Source organism: Schistocerca serialis, chromosome 4 (assembly GCF_023864345.2).
Source record: "Schistocerca serialis cubense isolate TAMUIC-IGC-003099 chromosome 4, iqSchSeri2.2, whole genome shotgun sequence".
Lineage (NCBI taxonomy): Eukaryota > Metazoa > Arthropoda > Insecta > Orthoptera > Acrididae > Schistocerca > Schistocerca serialis.
The window spans coordinates 323220002-323244199 of record NC_064641.1 but is presented as its reverse complement, the minus strand read 5'-3'; positions in this window follow the sequence as shown (position 1 = coordinate 323244199).

The window sequence follows — 24198 nt, the reverse complement described above, 5'->3', positions numbered from 1 at the left end:
ATTCACGCAGCATCAGAAAATGGTTTTATTTTTTGCATTTGCAATATATTAAGCTCCACAGTTCACAAATTAATATACTAGCTGCGAACGAAGAGCGCTTCTGTGAAGTTTGGAAGGTAGGAGACGAGGTACTGGCGGAATTAAAGCTGTGAGGATGGGGCGTGAGTCGTGCTTGGGTGGCTCAGTCGGTAGAGCACTTGCCCGCGAAAGGCAAAAGTCCCGAGTTCGAGTCTCGGTCCGGCACAAAGTTTTAATCTGCCAGGAAGTTTCATATTAGCGCACACTCCGCTGTAGAGTGAAAATTTCATTCTATAAACATCCCCCAGGCTGTGTCTAAGCCATGTCTCCGCAATATCCTTACTTCCAGGAGTGCTAGTTCTACAAGGTTCGCAGGAGAGCTTCTGTGAAGTTTGGAAGGTAGGAGACGAGGTACTGGCGGAATTAAAGCTGTGAGGATGGGGCGTGAGTCGTGCTTGGGTATCTCAGTCGGTAGAGCACTTTCCCGCGAAAAGCAAAGGTCCCGAGTTCGAGTCTCGGTCCGGCACACAGTTTTAATCTGCCAGGAAGGTACAAAAATATACATTGGGAGTGGTAGTTCCTACCGACCACCCTTTACATATTACAATTATGGAGGTTCTTGTATGGAATAGGAGAGGCTGTCAACGAAGAAAACTTTTTTAGTTTAATTTCTAATTTTACATTGCTGCCTGACGCACATTTTATATCTCTGGGTAAATAATGAAAAGTTTATGTGGCAACAGCGTGCATTTCTTTTGTGGTTAAGAAAGTCTTAATATGGGATATTTAATGCTAATTTTCCTTCTGGTGTTGTGCATATGTATACACTTGTCGCCTTTTGACTGTACTCGATTGTTTACAACCAACTCCATGAGGAATTAAATTACTGTGAGGCAATAGTCAGAATGCGCCTCCACTTCTCTGTTGATGATGGCAGATACGCTTCAATATCTTAGCGTCACTGTTATAGTGAGCGGAATGAGTCTTGGGTCTCGCTGTATCGTATTTTGTGGTGACATAGAGCAGCCCGCGGTCAGACGAGGACGACGTCCGGTCCGCGAGCCGCCGCGCCGGGTCGCCTCTGCCCGCCCGCCGTCCGCCGCTAATTAGTCGCTCAAAGGGCGGAGGGTCGGCGGCCGATGTGCGATGCGGGTCGCCGCGCTCCCACAAAAAGGGGCACTTCTCAGCAGCCGACGCTTGCCTCCCCCTACCCCACCCCCTCGAGTGCTGCCCACGTCCTGCTGCTGCGACGCTGTTATTGCTGCGACTCAAGACCGCAGACTAGTTAATGGGCTGCCTGTGTGGAACGCTGAAATTATATTGTAGCCGTCATCCATTGTCCTTGTTGTTTGGTTAAGACGTGCTTCTGTTTTGCGTACGAGGACTGATACAGTCGTAACATCAAGTAATACTGCCCTGAATGTCCACAGACCACCGCACCAGTGTGAGACAAGGAGGCATTACAAATTGGAACTCTCGTATTTTCTCCATTCATACTGGACATGAAGCTCCATGTACGAACATTACTGTTCTAAACTACTACGACGCACCTCTTATAAACATTATAAAAAATCGATTTTGAAGATCGCTATTAAATTCAAACTTTCTGGTATTAGTGGCGTTCTGATACTGTAACTGACAGATTTCTGTTTCGAAGCTACTTATGCTGTACCTTAATTGCTATACAGGCTGTATCTAAAGGGACTTTACGACTTTTAAAATTCGTGCAACTAATTCTTACTGCCTATAGACTTAGTCTTGGTGTCATCTTGAAGAAACATAGATCGTTTTGGCTCATGTAGTACGCTAGGACAGAATTGCCCCACCATTTCCGTTCACACCAGTTGTAGCAAAGATGGCTGTCTTCACCGGACCCAAGCGGGCTACCTGTGTCTTCCGACTTGAATAGTCGTAGTCTGTGAAAACCGTGCTACGTAATTTTCGTACAGAATATGGAAAAGATACTCCCACTAGGCCTAGTGTTTATGGATATTTTATTATAACTGGTTGTTTGGCTAGACTATACAGATCCTCAGGTCGTCCCTGTGCGTCTGACGACGTCATGAACCAAGTGAAACGATCCTGCGTGCTTCTCGAGAACTGAGCGCCCCCGATACGACTAATCGAATTGGACTGTATTGTTTCACAGGAATTTTCAATTTTCAAACTTCTGAGGTGTATATGTGCAGACTGAAGAAACGAATGGAAATTTATATCAAGGGCAGGATTGGAATCCAGGTCTCTTGCTGTCTCGGCAAATGCGCTAACCACTGCAACAGCCTGGCACAGCGGTGTGCTAGGCTATTCCGTGCAGTTGTGAAAAGCCTCTGTGCAGGACTGGCGTAGTGGTTAGCTCATTGTCCTAGCGAGCACTACAGCCGGGTTCGAATCTCACTTCGTTACAAATTTACGATCGTCACCTCAGTCAACACACATACACAAATTATACTTTGCGTGTGTTAAGGAAACGGTTGCGCCTGAAAACATAACAGTGTACAATTGTGCACTTTCTAAAAGGTTCTAATGGGACTGCTTTTAAGGACTTCCATTTGGAAATTTCACTTCGGTTGTATGAAGATTTAACTAGAAACATTATATTTAATGATAAGTCGTCTTTTCACTTAAGTGGTAAAATTAATAAACACAACTGTAGGAGCAGGGGCAGTGAAAATCCAGTAAAATCTATGGAGCATGAACCTGATGCCCCAGAATTGAATGTGATGTGAGCGATGAGAGAGAGCTAAGTTTACAGACCCTTCTCATTTTAAGATAAAACTATCAGCGGAATAATGACTGAAATACGCTGGAAAAGTTCTCAATCCCCCAGACTGACACTGATTACCAAGATCGCAGTGTACAGTTAATGCAAGATGGCAGAGAGCCACTCTGCGTTTCCAATGTCTGGGATTTCCTACATGTTTGCTGTACAGGTGAGTGAATGGACTGAGCTTCAGCTACTACATGGTCATCTCTTTCACGACACCTGACGTCTGGTTTATCTTGGGGATTCGTCAACCAACCATGTTTGTTCCACCCTTGCCGAGTTTTGAACCAGAAAGCAGAGCTAGAACCTGTCTCTAAACTGAACATAATCATGCCTGACGTGCTGCAAAGAGTTTCGCAAGACACTGACTTCAGGTGGGAAGTCTGCCGCAAAACCAACGGGAAGTACGTTGAATGTGTTTACGCATAAGGTGAAATACTTCGCACCATAACCACGTCTGTAATTTAAATGGATAAAATATATGAGTTTTCGATACTGTAAAGTCTATTTTGATACACACGTTATTTACTATTTAACTGTAACGTTAATTAACAAACGCAGGAAGTTCTGACATTATAGAATATCATTTATTTTTGTTGTTGTATCTCCAAACTGAATTCATTTTTAGATCTCAAGCTCGCTTTTTCATCAAAATCAACTGTTTGAAGATATAAATACTTGAATTTTACTTAATATCATTTATTAAACTTACCACAGAAACCTTTTTAAAATGAAATAGCGCTTTGAGATTCATATGAAACAGTCGAGATAATATTGAATAGGATTGCAAAAACACAAATACACATTTAAAGTTGAGAAAAAAAAACATGTTGAATGTACAAAACATATAATTCTGATATTCCTGTTAATTTAAACTCTTAAAGAAATCAGTCATTGTCCGCACCTCATGGTCGTGCGGTAGCGTTCTCGCTTCCCGCGCCCGGCTTCCCGGGTTCGATTCCCGGCGGGGTCAGGGATTTTCTCTGCCTCGTGATGACTGGGTATTGTGTGACGTCCTTAGGTTGGTTAGGTTTAAGTAGATATAAGTTCTAGGGAGCTGATGAGCATAGATGTTAAGTCCCATAGTGCTCGGAGCCATTTTTTTATGTACTCGACGTGACATGTTTACATTCATCTGTTTTTCAGGCCAAAATGCAATCACCGTTCTCAGTGCCTCCATAGTCAATTACCACAGTCAATTACCAAGTATCCCATATTGCCCGACACCCCATCTTGGACTACCCAACATAAAAACAGAATCAGTTGCATGGGTAGACAAAAATCCAGCAATACATAACAGCCTATTACTCTTCTATTTCATAAATTACATAATTTTCTTTTTAAGAATACATTTGCAGTAATTATTACATATTTTTGAAAACTTATCTGCAAAAGTTTTTGTCAGACTATTAAAGCAGTTTTTCTGTGCCATAGCTCACACGATGTCTGGAACAAATAAGACACTACAAAAAATATCGCGCCAACATTTTGAAGTAGTCCATGTGCCTCCCACTGTGGAGCACAACTGGAATACTCAGAATTTCTTATTGGCTAACCGGAGCTGATGTGAAACATATTTTATTTTTTAATTATCAATTTAATGCCTCAAGTAGAGGGTGGAGCGTTTATAAGCCAGGATGGTGCGAGTGGGTGGTGCAGGCGAAGTGGGAATCCATGATGTTCCAGAGAAAGGCAGCTGCAAATGTAACAAGATTTTTATTGATGCATCTGCACTGCTTGATACACCGCGTCATGACTGACTGACCCCTGTATTCTGTCTGTACGCCCCACGTTGCTGGCACGGTATTGCGCCCTGGGGCCTCGTCAAAACGATCCCGATCGTTCTGACATCCACAGGGGTGTGCCGAAAGTCTCACTGTAACATCACAAGTTTTTATTTCCCATAGTAATGCACTAGCATGAGCTGGCTATTACGTGTTTCTGAGAAAGAGAAAGAATCACATACAGTCACAGGATGGCCAGTTATTGGTTAATGTACTTTTAAGTTACTCTCCTAAGCAAGCGCCGAAATTATCCAAGCTGTAGTTCGTTGTATACTAAGGCACAGCAGGTGAACAGGATGTAGAAATGTCATCATTAAACGCTTACGCCTTGCAATTGTAGTAGAACATATTCAAAGGCATCTGCGAGCGGCTTTAAATTATTTCGGACACACTGCAACTGTTTGTAATGTGTCCTATAGAGAGACGGTGTGGCGACCACCATACTACTCAGAATATGTTACCTTTGGCTCAGCATCAGTGGAAGCCTCTGTTCTTAATATCACGGAGTCCCCCCTGATAGCTGAGTGGTCAGCATGGCAGATTGCCGTCCGACGGGACCGGGTTCGAATCCCAGCTGGGTTTGAGATTTTTCTCCGCTCAGGGACTGGGTGTTGTGTTTTCTTCATCATCATTTCACCCCCATCCGACGCGCAGGTCGCCCAATGTGGCGTCGACTGTAATAAGACCTGCACCAAGGCGGCCGGACCTGCCCCGCACGGGGCCTCCCACCCAAAGACGCCAAACGCTCATTTCCATTTTTTCATCTATTATAGAGAGGAGAAGCCTTATGTGTGTGGTTCTGGGTGCCTGCACCATGAACATCACTATCCTCCGCAGAGAAGCGGCATTTTGGCTACAGAGGGGCAGACACGACAAGGTTCATGAAATTACAATGGAAAACACTGTAAGCTGGCGCTTTGACACACGGCAACTGCCGTCGTAGTCGATCGATAAAAGTCGTTTCGTTTTCGCATTCTTCCCCAATATACGGGAACGACTGAAACTGAAGCATGCAGATCCAAGCCACTGCATGGTTCACTTTATAACAGACCACGGCCAGTACCCAGCACATTGGAACAGCATAGGCCTTTAAAAAAATGGTTCAAATGGCTCTGAGCACTATGGGACTTAACTTCTGAGGTCATCAGTCCCCTAGAACTTAGAACTACTTAAACCTAACTAACCTAAGGACATCACACACACACACATGCCAGAGGCAGGATTCGAACCTGCGATCGTAGTGGTCGCGCGGTTCCAGACTGTAGCGCCTAGAAGGGCTCGGCCACCTCGGCCGGCGCATAGCCCTTAGCCAATGCGCTACATCCACATGTGGGAATATGAGTCTCCTGAACACTTGGCATTACATTGCAACACTCTCACTCTCTTAAGACCTGTAAAAGAATATAATGACATCAAAGAAATGTTATACGTTCCAGACAAATGGTGTGCTCTAGGTATTTCAAGAATACCGCATGACGTCTGCATGCAACAAAATCCGTATGGCATAACTTGAACAAACAAACAACAAGAAAGACAAAAGGATCCTTGGGAAGACGCAGACGCAGTCACAGACACCAATGTAGAGCACTACCGTAGATCCAAGTACAGAAAATGACACATACACAACATTAGACACAGACTCATAACACAAGGATTATAACACCTAAAGAAAATAAATAACCTAATTAAAAGAAAAGCTGACATAGCGCGTAATTGGTTCATGTATGTAAGCTGGACTTAAAATATGATAACTAAATAATATAAATAAAAACGGCTATTATAGGGAACGAGACAGTCATTTTTATAACTAAGGAATACGCCATACAGCAGGGAGGCGAGGATCGAAGCTCCGAAGCTTCCCTCCGGCCTATAGCATGTTTTTGTCTGTCTTCTTATACAATTTTCCCCTTTACAACCCCCGCTGCCTGCATGGAAGTGTTGCTGTAACAGATGTCCTACCATTCAGTACCTTCCTCTGGTCAGTGTTCACCTCTTTCCTCACCGATTCTGTGGAGATCCTCCTTATGCCTTAGGTTATCAGTCCACCTAGTTTCAGCATTCTTCTGTAGCATGACATCTCAAATGCTTCTTTTCTTCTCTGTTCCAGTTTTCGCTATGCCCTTGTTTCACTAACATACAGTGCTGTGTTCCAAACGTACATACATAGAAATTTCTTCCTCAAATTAAGACCCATCTTTACTAGTAGACCTCTCTTTGCCAGGAATGCCCTTATTGCTGGTGCTATCCACTTTTTACATCAATCATGCTCCGTCCATCGTGAGCTATTTTGCTGGCTATGTAGCAGAATTCTTTATTTTCATCTACTTATTGATCACCAACCCCGATATTAAGTTTCCAGATGTTCTCGTCCCTGCCACTTCTCGTTACTTTGATCTTCCTTTGACTTACTCTCAGTCCGTATTTTTTAGAATTAGATTGTTTATTCTATCCTATAAATCATCTTCACTTCCACTGAAGATACCCTTGAATCTCTTTTTTATTTCCTTCATAGCTCCTTTGATGTATGGAATGAACAATAGGGGCGCAAACTGCATCCCTGTCTTACACCCTTTTAATCCGATCACTTCCTTCTTTGGTGGTCGACACTTACTTTTCTCTCTTGGCCCTTGTACACATTGTATGTTACCCGTCTTTGTCTATAGCTTACCTCTACATTTCTCAGAATTTCAAACTTCTTGTGCTATTTGACGATGTCGATTGCTTTTTCCACTTCGAAAAATCCTACGAATGTGTCTTTATCTTTTTAGTCTTGTTTCCAATATCTGTCATGACGTCAGAGCTGCCTCTCGGGTGCCTTTACCTTGCCTAAACAAGAATTAATCGTCATCTAACAGATCATCAATTTTATTATTCATTCTTCTGCATACCATCCGTACCAGCATCTTGGAAACATGAGTTGTTAAGTTTATTGTGCGATGATTCCCACACTCGTTGGCTCTTGTAATCTTTGGAATTGTGTAGATGACATTTTTACGAAAGTGAAATGCTATTTTGCCGTGCTCATACGTTCTAGACACCAAGGTTAATAGTCGTTTTGTTGATACTACCCCCGCTGATTTTAGAAATTCTGATGGAATGTTATCAATATCTTCTGCCTCATTTGATCCTAAGCCTTCCAAAGCTCTCTTAAATTCTGATTGTAACACTGGATCCCCTATCTTTTCTATATGGACTACTGTTCCTTCTCCCCGTCATCAGACAAGTACTCCCCCCTCATAGAGGCCTGAAATGTACACTTTCCACTTATTTGTTCTCTACTCTGTATTTAACAGTGCATTTGAACTGCTAATGTTACTACCGGTTCTTATAATTTCATCGAATGTTGTTTTTTCACTTTTGTATGTACTGAGTCACTTCTTCCGATAATCATTTTTCATTACTTCACATTTTTCATGCAGCCATTTCACCTTACCCTATCTGTAATTGCTATTTATTTCACTCCTAAAAGACTTATATTACTGTGTTCCCGCATTTTCCTGAACATTTTTTTTACCTCCTTCTTTCATCCATTAGTCGAAGTATTACTTCTGCTACCCATGGTTTTTTGAAGTTATCTTCTTTGTATTCATGTTTGTCTTTCCAACATCTGTGATTACCCTTTTTAGAGCCGTCCATTCCTCTTCAGCTGAACTGCCTACGGAGTTATTATCGCAGTACCTATAGCCTCAGAGAACTTCTAGCCTTCTCTTCATTTCTTAGTACTCTCTATCCAGTTTCTTTGAACTTTGCTTCTTCGTAAGGAGTTTCTTAAACTTCAGCTTACTCTTGATTACTAGTAAGCTATGAACTGAGTCTGTATCTGACCTTGGGTAACTCTTACAATCCAACATATGATTTCTGAACCTCTGCCTGACTGTAACGGAATCTAACTGAAATCTTCCAGTATATCTCGAAATATTCCTAGTACACCTCCTCCTCTTGTGATTCTTGAACGAAGAAGTCCATACTAGCTGAAACTTATTGCAGAATTCAATTAGTTGTACTCTACTTCACTCCTAGTACCAAGCCCATACTCTCCCGTAACCCGTTCTTCTACTCCTTCCCCTACGACCGCATTCCAGGCCGACGGGACTATTAGATTTTCATCTCCATTTCCATACCGAATACCCATTCACTATCCTTAAATACGTTTTCTGTATCATCATGTTCAGCTTGCGATGAGGGCATGTATATTTGAACGTAAGAATTTGAATACTAGTCCTTAGACAGTATAAAATAATACACACAGAGTACTCATGATGTGTTTCATTTAGTAATGTAAGAAGACATAGTTCTCTATGCAACTTCAGGTGGGAGGGCTCGGTGTTTCAGTCGAGGGCCTCCCACCTCGAAAAGCAACAATACACATCGTAATTTATATATTATATTTAGTTTTGACAGTAAAAGAAAATTTGCAGATTGTCACTTCTTAGCTTTCTATAATTTTCTTCTAAATTACTAACATTTATTATTTTAACATGCCGTTTCCCATACCTAATATAATTTTATTTGTAACTCATTGTTATTACCCTTGTTACTCTGCCCAAAACAAATGTAGCTAGTAATGTGGAACAAATTACTATTATATGTAGAATTGTGTAATGTACGACCTGCTTTTTAAAATGCCAGGCGGTAGATCTTTAAATATTCAATAAATGAAGCGAAAAGAATGCTCGAATGGCCCGACCGTCTAGTCTTAGTTATGCGAGCGCACTCACTGTGTGATCATGGCGCGTAAACGTGAAATGAACGAGAGTGTGAAAGCAAAACTTGATTCGAAAGAATATATACCGAGTGCAAAGGTCGGTGATCGTAACAACGTATGGGAGAATTTTTTGTTAGTGACTAATAAGGACGTCGGCTAAATTTACTGTGACAAGTGTTCTGCTCTCCTGTCTTAGAGATACACAACCACACATATGACGGCACATGTCTGCAGTACACGACAAAGTGTTAGTCCGGCAGCATTACCAGTTTCAGTGAAAGCTATGGTGCTTAAAAAGATGCTTATAAATTTTTGCTGGAAATGTTTGTCCATTTACATCAATATTAGGTTCAAGATTTCGCTCGTTATACCAAGAGCTTTTAAACGTCGTTCCAGAATTGGGACATGTAGACGTGTCCAACATTTTACCTCATCCTACACAGTTGCATGAAACACTGAAAGACAAGCCGATGAAATACAGGTGAGTATGATGCCCAGAATTGTGCAAACCATAGACATGAATTAATGTGGTTGTGCTGAGGATATATGGAGTTATACATATCGGGATGTGCTACCTTTCAATTACTGTGGACTTTGTTTATTCACATAAGGCACTGCGACGTAAGGCACTGGTGACAGCTCGCTTTTCTGAGGAGAAATATAGGAGAATTTATTAAAGACTACACTGAGGAACGAAACGTTATTTAACCTGTAAGATAAATCCCCAGCATTTAATAAAATTTCATTTGTCAGCTGACCGAGATGCTAATATAAGCGAGGAATTCCAGTCCTTTAAGCATTATTCATGCGTTACGTATGTTTTAAACACAGTCATGAAACACAGTTTCGATGACGATTATTTGATAAATGAGGTTGCAGTGGTTTATACTACGACTTATGCACCCAAAGATATTTTCCGTTTAACGAAGAAAACAGGTGACGTGAAACCGATATAGAGAAGCTTCATGCTAGAAACGGAGGTCAGACATTATAGCTTGTATAGAATACTACAGGCTGTAGCTACGCAGTGTGATAATATCATGCAAATGTTTACCGAGAGAGGCCTCTCTGAAATACGTACTTTTTACGTCAACAACACTGCAAAAGAAGTCGTGACATTTTATTGAGCCATTCGAAGAGGCAATACAAATGCTGGAATGAGAGAAGTTTCCAACAGTTAAGTTTGTTTTGGTATGGATGCTCAAACTTAAAAGTCATTATAGCCGCGCGGGGTAGCCGTGCGTTCTAAGGCGCCTTGCCTTGGTTTATGCGGCTTCCCCCGTCGGAGATTCGAGTCCTCCCTCGGGCATGGGTGTGTGTGTGTTGCCCTTAGTGTAAGTTAGTTTAAGATAGATTACGTAGTATGTAAGCCTAGGGACCGGTGACCCGTTTGGTCCCGTAGGAACTTACCACAAATATCCATATTTACAAAAGTCATTATAGTACAGGAGTCGAACGTACGGAGGCAAGTTTAAATTAATAGAGATCCAGTTTTCTTCTCTAAAACATGGTACGCTGCGTGTCCAGTAATTGAGAACTGTGCCGAATTGCAAAAGGCCAGTTTCAGTGTGACCGGTATTTTGGTAGTGCAGTACAACAAGCGTATTATCGTGTATTAACTGTAGACAGCGCTGGAAGAATGTACTTTGCGTCTCGGGAGGAAAAGTGGAAATTCGAACGTTGCACACAATAGTAACGTTTTAGTTGTCGCTCCTTGATTATTTAAAATTCCCCTTTTCTGACAGAGATGAGACGCTAAACACCGTCGTCAAATACGTGATGAAGTGTCGGTTCCTGATAAGCTAGAACAACATAACAACGTGGCAGTAATGTATTATGCTGTTCTTGCGATATTTATTTAAGTCCATTGAGATTATGTCAGTCACGTACGGCAGCAAAAAAAAAAAATTAACTCTCTGTTACCAGAGAGACAAAATTGTGCCCATATCATACTATGTCTACCGATGAAGTTGAATTATATTTACCCGTTCGGGTGGGGAAGAAGACGAATCTGCTGAGATGGAAGCGTAATGAAAGTCTCTTTCCAAGCTCTCTAATTTTGGAAGGAGAATGTTTTGTGATCCCAATCTAAAGTATGATTAGCGAAAGAAATTTCAGTGCGGCTTGAAATCTTATCTTGGATGGCTGAAGCAGACTTGATCCGAAACAGGTTGATTCATTGTAATTATGCTAATAGGGAACAATTTGGAAATTTTTGTCCCTGTTAGATTCCTAATTTCTTATGTCGTAATATTAACATGCAACAACCTTATGACCACTGCCGATCACAACACTGGATGCCGCCTGGTGGCGCCATGGGCACGTGACGCGGTCACTATTGTATCTAAGCGGACGGGGGATCACCATGACTAAGGTATGGGCTGCAAATGGGGAAATCCACTGAGATAAGCAACTCTGACAAAGAGCAGATTATGATGACGTAGAGCCCTTGAACGAATATCTCGATATCAGTGAAGTTAGTCGAACGTTCAGGTGCTACTGCCGTGAGCAACTACGGAAAGAGGTAGATCGACAGTGAAACTACCACTGGAATAAAATTGGTTGAACGTCTACTGCTCATCACAGAATGTTCGGCTCGGAGGCTTCTTTAATTTGTAAAGTAGGGTAAATGGTGACATGTGGCATCCCTGCCGAAAGAGCACAATGCTGGTACACGCACAAATGTTTCGGAGCACAACGTTCATCGCACGTTCTTGAACATGGAGCTCCGCAACAGACCACTCCTACGTGTTCACTTATTGACCGAACGGCAGCGTTAATTATGACTGACGGGATTTGATCGTCGAGCAACAGAAACCTGCCGTGTTTCCGGGTGAATCACATTTTTGCTACAATAGGTCGATGATCGTCTTCACAAACGCCGTCGTCGAGGTGAACGGTAGCTAGAGCCGTGCAGCTCGCCACGGACGCCGGCTGGTGGGATCAGTATCGTGCTATGGGAAACGTTGTCCTGCACTTGCATGGCGCCAGTGCTAGCAATCGAAGACACGCTGATAACTGCGAACCATCGGCATCACTTCATGCTTGATGTCCTCCACGACGACGCTGTCATCATTCAGCAGTGTAATTGCTCATCTGTCGGAGTCAGAACCATGCTACAGTGGTTTGAGGAGCTTTATAGGGAACTCACGTTGATGTCTCGTCGACCAAATTCTCCTAATGTAAATCCCACAGAACCCATCTGGGTCACTGTCGGGCGCCATCACCCTGTACGCAGATCAGCGGCCCTCTATTTAAGCGAATTGCATAACCTGAGCGCAGACATCTAATGCCACGTACCTCCACAAACCTACTAACGAACTGTCGGATCCCTGATACACAGAATCAGCGATGTATTACGTTCCAAAGACGGACAAACAAGCTATTAAATAGGTGGTCATAATGTTCCGCTCATCGCTCATCAGTGTACGTATATTTGAATCAATGAAGCAGATAGTGTTATCAAAAATAGCAGTGCGATTTTTCGTAATGAGACCGACCATCATTACCACAGTTAGTAGTGAGATAGTTTTCTTGTGAAATTGCAAACCATTTCAAAATTTTCCTTAGTACATATTAGGTTTCGAGTCCGAGGATGTCTTCATTTTCCTTTTCTGTCTCCAACGCGGCGACAATAGAGGGAATGGATCTGGGTCCAATGGTGCCGGCAGAATTTTGATTAAAACGCAGGGTGGCCCGAGCTCTTAATTCCAGGAAGACAAGTGGTATGAAGGGACAAAACTTGTTTAAAAATTACTTGATCCTCCAGATTGAGGATTGGGGTGTTGGCCCTGCCCCCGATCACTCGGAAAACTTCAGTGAGTTAAAAATCCATGACTAAAGTCTCGGAACCTGATCGCAACTAAACGGAATCAACGCAGCAAATGAAATGGTACATAAATTTTATTACATGGAAACTTTATAGCATAGCAACTAAGAAAACGGTAGTATTGAATGGAATCCTTGTGAATAATTTAGACGTAATGGTACCAACAGAAACGGGAATAGAGTAAACAGATGTAGTTACTCATACTTACACTGGAGTGAACAAAGATTATTGGGCAAAGAAAGGAATATCCGTCGCGTTACGTAAAAGTGAAAACGCTACATTAACAAATGGGGTTGCGTGAACGAATTTCTGACGCCTGTAGATATGAAGCCAAAAGGATACGACGATCATTGCAGTATATGCACCCACGGATATGCTACTGACTCAGAGAAGATTAATTTCTTTTATGATTTGACAAACCTCGCAAATGGCAATAGAAATAGGAATGATATGCATATATTTGATTTAATGGACGAGTGGGTAAAGAGGATTCCAGTAACGTTGTTGGCAAATTTGGGGAGGATATTGTGAATGATAATGAGGAGAGGCCGGTGGAAATATGTCGACAGTACGTCTTAAGATATGAAACGGCTATTTCAACACGGATAGATCACGAAATATACACACACAAGCTACAAACAAAATAACAATCTATAATTGATAATGCTATAGGCAAAGAAAGTGATCGGCAAAGGTGGGTGATTGCACAGTCTACAGGTGAGTAGAACGTGTATCTGACCATTTTCTGCTTCGGTACATGTCCGAAAACAATCGTAATCAGAATGGAGAGATTGCGGTAACTTTAATAATATATGTTTACAAGATTCTTTAACTGTCTTCCTACACAAGCTTAGAGTGAGTGGGAAACTGCATCAGACTGATGAGACGACAGTGCAAGTAGCGTATAAGACAATTCTGAGAGCTATTCATGAAGCTGACTTTGAAAGTCTCGGTGTAGCTTAGAACACGTATGAGAAATTTAAAAGTGATTCTTGTTTTACAAATAAAAATTATCCGAATATGCGGAAAAAATTAATATATCGGTCAACATTTGTAATACTCCAATTACTCTCTCTCAAACCCCACCCTATGGGGGGCGAGGGAGAGGTTTAGCTTTAGTGAATCAAAATTTACGAAGTAGATAAGTATTTTCTACTTATACGTAACCATTTTCCACGCAAAAATGACAACATGGATTTTCTTGAATTACAGCGCCAAGTACCAAGAGCCAAAATAAATGTTTAAAACAAAATGTACATAGTTTTTTATGTCGAATCTGATTCTGCAATAAAAAATAGGGGTTCATATTTGAAATTTTGAAGTTGCCTCCCGCCCCACTCCCAGGGGGCCGGGCTGGCGAGCTAATTTTAACACCAGCAGATATCCCCTTCGAAAATAATCAACTTAGGATTCTACACATTTCTTCGTGTGAAGCTTATTTTTCAAGTTATTCTGGTTTGTCAACTTCAGATTTACAGTGTGTACTACTACACTAGAGTCCTACCACATTCTGGTTCTCGATGCCACTGCCGCCCTGGTCCCGATATGATGAGAGATGGAAGCACGTAACGAACCCAGAAACGTTCTCGAACATGATATTTTTGGAGGTCCAAGTGTTAGGGTGTATGGCTAGTGTCGCATGAGCCTACTGACCCCCGAAATCTATGTGAACGGTACACTCGGTAGTCAGTGTTATTGTGACATTTTACTCCTTCTCCAGGTGCGTCTTTTCTGGCATGCATTCGGCTCTGACATCACTTTTGTTGACGAGTGGCTGTGTAGAACAGCGCACTTGGAGGAGCTCCAGGAACGAGGGGACATTCGGCGAATGGACACGCCTACCTGTTCCCCTGGTTTGAATCCCTTCGAGCACGTGTGGGATGCGTGCAGCTTACAGCAGTCTGTTCAGATGCACTAACGACCCCCCAGCAGTTGTCAACCGCGCTGATCAAGGAACTCATTCCTTACCAAACTTGTAGGCAGCGTGAGAGCACGTCGCATATCGTGAATTGCCGTTCATGATGATCGTACATCATACTAGGAACCATGTCCAGGCTTTCTAATGTCAATGGGACCTTCAAGAATCGCAGCGACTTCATTGTAATTATTGTCTTTGCATAAAAGATAAAAGTAACATTTCTGTTGGTCTCATTGCACGTTTCTTTCAGTTACCTTATCCACATTACTATAGAAAATCATCCTACGTAAGGTCCTAGTTTCATCTTACTTAGCCGTGACACATCATGTGGAAGTTACTTTCGTCAGTAAGTCTTGCACGCAATTGTTGGCTAAAATTATGAAGATGCATTTACAAAAAAATGCAGTACTTTAGACATCGTATTACAAGTAAGCGCCATATAAAAGAAAGCAGATTTTCTGATGTATGGACTGCTGTGGAGACCCAAAGAGGAGATGTCAAGCCTAAGAAGGTTCAAATGGTTCAAATGGCTCTGAGCACTATGGGACTTAACATCTGTGGTCATCAGTCCCCTAGAACTTAGAACTACTTAAACCTAACTAACCTAAGGACATCACACACATCCATGCCCGAGGCAGGATTCGAACCTGCGACCGTAGCAGTCGCGCGGTTCCGGACTGAGCGCCTTAACCGCGAGACCACCGCGGCCGGCGCCTAAGAAGGTGGAGCACTAAATACAACTGAAAGAGCTACGGTGGAACACATTTTCCGATAGGCCAGAAACCTAAGTGATACCGCTCCAAGAAGAGTCCGACATTTTTCCATATTCAACAACATGTCAAATTCTTATCACCTTATAAAGCCTTGTGGATTGTCAACTACTTCATCTATCTAACGTGATATATCGTTTACTTACAATTTTTCTCCATCTCTGTGTGACGTGGTTAATTCCTTCTACTCGATCACCGACCAAGACACTACGTAATTCACAGGATGTTGCTCAACATTTATTTATTTTTTTAAAAAAAAAGAAAAAGGAAAAGAAAAATTCCAAAGACGAGTGGAGTTCGTTAGTGATGTAATACTTAATAGCAAAGAGTCTAACAGCAAAAGATCACTTCTTCAATGTCTCATGTATGAAAAACCAAGAAGAAATATCGATCACATCTCAACCAGGTACCAGAATAATTACCTAAAATGGAAACTGGGAAACGAGTTAATTCAAGAAAAAATACATAATTAACAATAGTAATCGCAGATGCAGGGGTTGTTCTACGTACATGGAAATATCGAACCAAATATAAAGCGCACAAATACGTTTCCTCTACGTGTAAAAGAGGAAAATCTCTGCGGGTGAAATGGAACCATTTCTGCCATCGACTATATTTAATATTTATTTTCTACTATTAGGAAATTTCAGCTACCTTTCCGTTTTTAAGTGGCAGTTGAAGTACATGTTCTGCCACCAAGCTGTACAGCCAGGAGCATATGGTGGGCAAATATAAGACTTGCAAGAGGCGTTTTCAGTTTTATACGTCAGCTGTCATTTGACAATGGCGTAATGCCTGAAATTTTCAATGCTGTAAAAAAATAGTAATTACACATGCGCCAGGAAATGTAGTCGTTTTTACTACAATAGTACCACTCCGAAAGAAATTGATCGGAAAACTGTTTCGCGTGTACATAACGGAGAAATGTTTGTTTCTGTATCTCAGTAACCAAATACATATTTGAAATAAAAGTGGCGAAAACAGTTGAATAAATAGTCGTCAAACCAAATCATTAACAGAAAACGATTATAAAACTTCATCGCGATGCATGAAAACAAAATGACGTTCACAATCTCGTATGGCATGCTATAACCTAATTCTGGAATAAATTTTCATTTTAAAGTGATATAAAACAGCGGGACACTCCGCCAACAAAAAAATCTAATACGGAATTAACACTTAATAACGAGCCATTTAATGGAGAAGTTTAATCATCACTAGCAATTCAATCACATCACATTGTCAATATTGGTATGTCGCACACCGTTAGCGGTATCAATTCCAGTTTAATTAATATCACATGGTCGTATTTCGTATAGTCAGAAAAGAATGCGGTTATAATTGAGGCCCCTACATGTCTGCATACGTGGATAATGAACAAGCAATTTTTCCGTGTTTTATTGAATGTAGTAGCAGCCCTGCTGGTCATTCTGCCACTTGTTTCCGTGCCTGCTATAAATCATGATCGAGTCTCCCATTCACGTTCTCTATATTTGCAGGCTGGCGACATTGAGGCTTGTAAAAAGTATCGAAAGAATAGCTGAATAGCGAAGATCAGAGTGGCGCACTTCCCGTGTAAATTTAACAGAAGTGGCTCCTATTAAAGCGGTTTATGTCATCTTAATAATTCAGTGTACACATGTAGACCAATAATGTGTTCAGTTTTTCCCCGAAAGTTTAGCTATGCGTACATTGTGGATAAGAAACATTTAATAAAATACATAAGGCAGTTCCGAACTTTACATTATGGGCAACATGATTTACGGATTCAAACAACTCCACATGAAATGGTAAGTCAGTGGGGAGTACTTAAACTCTAGCGCTTTGTCTTTCTCGCAAGTCACTGGTAGAAATGAAAATTATTCAGATAACCACCAACAGTTTTAGTCCTTCGACGTGTAATGCTGTAGGTTTCCTACCTAATAAATTTGTGAAGATTCGCATGTTAAACTGAAAAAATAATCTACTAACTTATGTAGCAGCGTAGGCGATCGCTGTTCTCAAGAGCAGACATTAAAAGGTAAATTATTTTGGTTCCACGACAATATATATTTTATATTTTGTTGTGAAATGTGCTGATTGAAATGTAATGACTATGTTCTATTTCCTACACTTCAGCAACTACCCGTGCCACACATTAAAAATGATGAGATGTCGGAGCGACTTTATAATAACTGCTTCTGTTTACATGTATGTTTCAATAATGGCAATAAATTCATGACGGTTATTATTGGTATCTCCGTCTTAAGTTTACTGCAATTTAATTAAAGAGAATCTTAAACCTTACATGTTTCACTTTATTTATAAAACATCTATTATGACCCGTCTCCAAAAATGACTCTGAGCACTATGCGACTCAACTTCTGAGGTCATAAGTCGCCTAGAACTTAGAACTAATTAAACCTAGCTAACCTAAGAACATCACACACATGCATGCCCGAGGCAGGATTCGAACCTGCGACCGCAGCGGTCGCTCTATTCCAGACTGTAGCGCCCAGAACCACACGGCCACTCCGGCCGGCGACCAGTCTCCAAATTAGATACATATGTCTGTATATTTTTGGTTGTGTTATATTAAAAAGAGCATTTGGTTTATAAAGGCAGTGTGCAATTTAATCTCACAAAGCCTCCTATGTTTCTGGCAGTAGTTGTTCACAAAGCAACCAGAGGAAAACATGGTCTATCCTCAGACCGGTACCAAGACATTAATTTACGTCTAACTCACATGCCTTCCGTGTTTATTGACTCCATGGTTATTTCGAGTCGTAGAATTTCTGGTGCATGTTATTCAACATATAACGAAATGTCAAAGAGAATTTTAAATATCTGATGGATACCAACGAAAGCTGTACAAATTGTTTCAAAGGAAAGAAACAACTTCTCGTTACTTTCGCCTTATTGAATGTAAATGATTTCATCGGAACTAAATTATAAATAGCTCACGGAAAATGTCAGCATAAGAGAACTTTATCATCTAAAATGCAAATTAAAACAAAAGGCAATCTGATCAAACGGATACGATACAATTTCGACGTACAAGAATATATTGTTCTTGTAAAACATAGCAGGAGTTCCGGAAAGTTTATCAAGAGTAATGATGACGTTTTTCACCTGCAACTTTTACAAAACCGACAAAGTTAAATCTCTATTCTATTCGAATGACTCGATGATGTATGAGTTTTCTTGAAGTCTGCGAAACTGTGAATCTCAGCAGAATCGTTGAATAGCGAAGCGAAGCGATTTATCAGTTATCGTTTCACACCATTAAGCAATTACTGTAACTAGAGGATCCTTACAAATAAATAAGATATAAATTTTGCTGTCATCCAAAATTCCTTACACACTGGCTTCCCTTCTAGGTTCTAGCAAATCGGAAACTCTTTAATATCTCGACGTGAGGATTACATCTACACCAGCATCTAAATGGATACTCCGCAAGCCTGCGGAGGGGACTCTGTGCCACTACTAGTCATTTCCTGTCCTGTTCCACTCGCAAATAGAGTGAGGGAAAAATACTGTCTATTTTCCTCCGTATGAACCCGCATTTCTCGTACTTACCTTCGAGGTGCTTAGGCGCTATCTATGTTGGCGGCAGTAGACACGCGCTGCAATCATTTACAAATGACGGTTCTCTGAATTATCTCAGTAGTGTGTCTCGAAAAGAAACTTCCCTTCAGCGGTTCGCATTTGAGTTCCCGAAACATCTCCGTAACACTAATGTGTTGTTCGAACCCACCGGTAACAAATATAGCTGTCCGCTTCTTCCTTCAACCGGATCTGGTACGAAACACTCGAGCAGTACTCAAGAACTGATCGCAACAGCGTTCTATATGCGGCCTCCTTTACTGGTGAACAAATTTTTTATAAAATTCTCCCAATAAACCGAAGTCGACCGTCCGCTTTTCCTAACACAGTTCTCGCATTCTCGTTCCATTTCATATAGCTCTGCATCGTTACGCCCAGCTATTTAAACGACTTTCCTGCAGGTCATTAACAACACTGTATCCGAACGCTACTGATTTGTTGTCACCACTCAAGCGCATTAGCTTACATTTTTCCACATTTAGAGCTAGCTGCCATTCATCACACCAATTTTATCTAAGGCGTCTTCTACCTTCACATATAGTTTCTTCATTCAATCACTCAACTTCGACACCATACCGTACACAACAGCATCTTCAGCAAACAACTGCATATTGTGGGCCACCCTGTCTGCCATATCATTTAGGTATATAGAGAACAAGAGCAGTTCTGTCACACTTCCTTGGGACACGCTTGACGTTACCCTTGTATCTAATGAAAACTCACCGTTGAGGACAAAATACTAGGTTACTAGGTTATGTTACTAAAAAGGTCTGCCGGCCAGTTTCTTATCTGTGGACTGATTTCATACGCTCGTACCTTCGTTAACAGTCTGCAATGGGGCACCGTGAAGTAACGGATAAGGCGAACTCTAGACTGCGGTTTATTGGTAGAATCCTGATGCGATGCAGTCCTTCAACAAAGGAAATAGCTTATAATACGTTAGTTCGTCCAGTCTTAGAGTATTGTTCGTCTGTATGGGAGCCTTACAAGTTGGGTCTGACTCAATGGATTGAGAAGGTCCAAACAAGAGCGGCAAGATTCGTGACTGGTACATTTAGCCATCGCGAGAGCGTTACAGTTCTCATTGAAAGTCTGAAGTGGGACACACTTGCAGATAGACGACGCGCTAAACAGAAGGGGCTGCTCTCTAAATTCCGAAATCCAATCTTCACCGAGGATGTAGAGAATATATTATTCCCACCAACTTTTAAATCAAGTAATGGTCATCATTCAAAGATAAGGAAACTAAGAGCTCGTACTGAGGCGTTGAGACAGTCGTATTTCCTTTGCGCGATCTGCGAGTGTAACAGAGGGGGGGGGGGGGGGGGGGGAATATTACTTTGGAGCGAAGTGTGCCCTCCGCCGCACACCGCTTAGTGGCTAGCGGAGTATATATGTAGATGTAGATATGAGTTTCAAGTGCAGGAAGAAACGCCTTTACTAAATTCCACTGCTTGATAAAGAAAGTGATGCACCCAGAAGGGTAAGAAGAAACGAAATAGACTGGCTGAAATGGTGTGTGATGCCAGTGTTTACAATATGGAGTCAAAGGAAGGATGTGGTAAGGCAGATGTATGTTCTCCTGACTCGAGCTAATCCACAGCTGTTGTAACATGTCCTTGATATCCTGGATAATGTCACTGAGACAAGGTTGATGTCCAAACTAATCGTACATATCTATCGAGGACGGATATGGGTATCTAGCTGGCCCTGAGAGTACCCCAGTCTTACGCAGTCAGTTCATAGAGAGAGGTGGCATCTATGAATGAGCTATTGTCCGATACAAAAATGACAAATGGCTGGTTCAAATGGCTCTGAGCACTATGGTATGGTCATCACTCCCCTAGAACTTAGAGCTACTTAAACCTAACTAACCTAAGGACATCATACACATCCATTCCCGAGGCAGGATTCGAACCTGCGACCGTAGCAGTCGCGCGGTTCCGGACTGAGCGCCTAGAACCGCGAGACCACCGCGGCCGGCACAAAAGTGACACAAAGATACTGAGAGGTGACGCATGTGGATGCTAAATTTTCGTGACGTACCAATGTGCAATCAGGGTACTCTTAGTCACTAATAATCATGACTTGCGGTCACACCCAATGGCTCTACACACCATGAAGACATGATCAACACTGCTATACCTCTCCAAAGTCATGAAAGAATGGGTCCTCTCCTCAAGTTTCTGCCATACGCGCACACGATGGTTATCTGGGGTTGCGCATAACCACGATCCATTGCTGAACGCAATGCGACGCCATTATTCAGTAGTCCATGCTTCCCAGTCACAGCAGCGCTCCACATCCATCCGTTTGTGTTGTGCTATTGCACCCTATGCGTGGAACGGTAATTCCATTAGCAGCTGCTAGTCTCAGACCAATGGTGTGGAATGATACACTTTTACAGGGAGTCCATTACTTCTTCTGGGATGGCAGGTACAGATGTGGTCAGACACTGTCGACTAGATCCCTGACGCGGAATATGCCTGCTTTGACATTCGCATACAGTCCAACATCGGGGTTCGTCACTGTAGAATGCTATACAAAACAGGAGCGCAGTATCCTAGACGATTCGACCGGCCGACCGAAAGGAGACGCAGAATAAGGCCCCTTTCAACTTTGCGAGGTGCTGATAACGTGGCATCTTCGTCTACTTCACGCGACCAAACAACATGTGACACTGTTCACGCCCCTTACATACTCCACCAGCTCTACCAACAACAGTAGACAAGAACAACTCTACTGCATCCACTACTCACATACCCGCAGATGGTATGTAGCTGTAGGAAGCTGCGGGGACATGTGTTCCTGTCTGATAGATGTTTCGGTGCTTCTCTTTTTGTCGGGTAGTGTATCTAGGCCAACGGTAAAACACCTTTCGTTCAAAATTGAGGAGAAAATGAAATTTCTAACATAAGAGCAAAGATTTTCTCGCCGTGGTCGAAAATTTTGTATCCCTGCAGCTGCCTCCAAACATCTGTTCAGGGACAGCATCGCAACAATCAGTTTTCCTCAGTATGTACCGGAAATACCCTGAGCAGGCCGGTCTGTTACAATTTTACTTCACATAAATAATAAATAAAATGAAATAAATCGTGGCTCCAGAACTCAGTGGAAGCATGATTTTTAATTATATGGGATTGTTCAGCATTCTTGCGGTTCCAGTAGCTGATAGCAACTACAGTTTCATTTGGTTGCACATGGTGTGTTAAGGAAGAGTTTCTGACGGAGAAGTCTTCAAGTATACAACGCTTAGTAAAAAGTAGTAGAACCGAGGTTTCCTAAGCACACCCCTTTGTCAGGGAGAGAAAAATCGACCACGTTCGTGTTTGTAGCAGATGACGCATTGCCTCTGTTACGAAATTTGATGAAGCTATACACTGTCAACAACAATCGATCATTGTGAAATGTTAGTAGAATATTCAGTTACCGGCTACGTCGTGCACGCCGCACTATTATTATGTTTTTGGGATATGGGCATCGAATTTTCGGGTTTTACTAAAACCTATGGCACTTGTCTCTGGCAATCCATCACGTGAGACTCCAACTAGACACGTAGCACTCGAATAATGATGACAAAACCAGCGGCTGATGTGGCAAATCCACTATTTTCGTGTAACAATAGACTATAATGAGTAACCTTGTGAAAATCAACAAGTAAAACCAGTACTTACATATATACAACTACATATACTGGAACATAAACTAAGAAACGCCTCGGGCATATTTTGGCGACATACATCATGTACCCTGTGGGTACATATTGATAGTGGCTGTTAGCGAAGTATGTGACTGTGGTCGCTTTCGTGGTGTAGCTCTTTGTATGTATGAGTTCCCCTTAAATCCATTACTTCATGGGTGTATAACAAAAATTGGCAGCAATAGTAACATGCAAATTTTGCTTTATGTGGATGTCAAAGTAATATAATTTAAATTTCCAACCACCTCTTGATTTTGGTGGTATAACGTGCCAATCGGATAGAATTTGGGATGATATTCCGCAGGAGTACATCCAACAAATCTATCAATAATATAAGGTTACATTGCTCGTCGTGGGAGAAAAAAATGGAAATTTATGTTAAGGTTTTATGGGACCAAACTGCTGAGGTCAAGGGTCCTTAAGCTTACGCACTACTCAATGTAACTTAAACTAACTTACACTAAAGACAACACACACACACCGATGCCCGAGGGAGGATTCGAACCTCCGACGGGGGCAGCCGCTCGGATCGTGACAAGGCAGCATTAGACCACGCGGCTATCCCGCGCGGCTCGTCGTGGGCTATGCTTAATGGAAGTCTTGCTGTTAGCTAACTTCAGCCATGACCCATTATCAAACGTGTTTGATAATGGCTCACGTCCATGATTAGCTAACAGCACGTTTTTAATAAAGCACAACGCAGCCTACAACGGACATTGCATTTTTTGAAATTGCAATCATCTGTTTGTCTCCATATGTACATCACATCTACGTATTTCCATCCAATTCGGATAATTCCTTCGTTTATCTTTTACTTTATTTTTTTATTTTATTTTATTTCATTTTTTGAGCGCAGCTAAAAGTTTCAAATTCCATCAATGACTACGTCTTGGGCTGAGCGTTATATTTTTATTTTATTTGCTTACCCATTCAACCTCATCCCTAAAGCACCTAAAATATGTAGTCCTTTTATACGCGAAGCCATCTGAAGTGAAGCATCTCTTATAAGTCTCGTAAGATGTGTGTCTATAATCTCAAGGAGAGTGTTCAGAGTAGCGCACTACGATTTTCGGTGAAGACTCACAAATGTTCCAACTAAATGGCTTCAAACTATTACAACGATAT